Source organism: Sabethes cyaneus, chromosome 2 (assembly GCF_943734655.1).
Source record: "Sabethes cyaneus chromosome 2, idSabCyanKW18_F2, whole genome shotgun sequence".
Taxonomy (NCBI): domain Eukaryota; kingdom Metazoa; phylum Arthropoda; class Insecta; order Diptera; family Culicidae; genus Sabethes; species Sabethes cyaneus.
This window is the reverse complement of record NC_071354.1, coordinates 5996119-5996736: the sequence shown is the minus strand read 5'-3', so window position 1 is coordinate 5996736 and position 618 is coordinate 5996119.

The window sequence follows — 618 nt, the reverse complement described above, 5'->3', positions numbered from 1 at the left end:
TACAGTACCACCCCGCTAATCCGACAAATTCATGGCCGGATTAACGAATTTTGACTCGATAATCTGGCAGTCATACTAACGTCAGCGGGGTTTTGAGATGTCGTGTTGTTTACATCCAGACATAAACAACTCCGGAAATTTCCGAAAAAAATGCTGCAAATACGCAATAAATTTGTGTTGTACTAAGAAATGCTCAATTTATTGTATAAAATACTTTTAAATTCTTGTTTAGCTTAGAAATGAGCGCAAGAACGTCAATCTTTTGAGAAGAGTGATGAAAAATGGAGCTCCTGGCAAAATTGAACGCAGTTATAAGGAGCACCATTTACCCTTTCCATTTAGTTGGAATGAGTAACATCTTGACTCAAATAAAGGCACCCAATGAAAGCAGTGTTCGGTTGAATGAAGCTAAGTACAATGCTTTTTAATTCGCAATTTTCCGGATTAGCGAGATCCGGACTATCGAGTCGTCGGATTATTGGGTGTCGGATTAGCGGGGGGATACTGTACATGATAACAAAGCGTAACGCTACGGCAGGCGTTACGCGGCGCCTCCCATCATTGGCTTTGCTGTCACATTTTTGTGCAACATCACAAAAGAAGAAAAAAGGACACCGT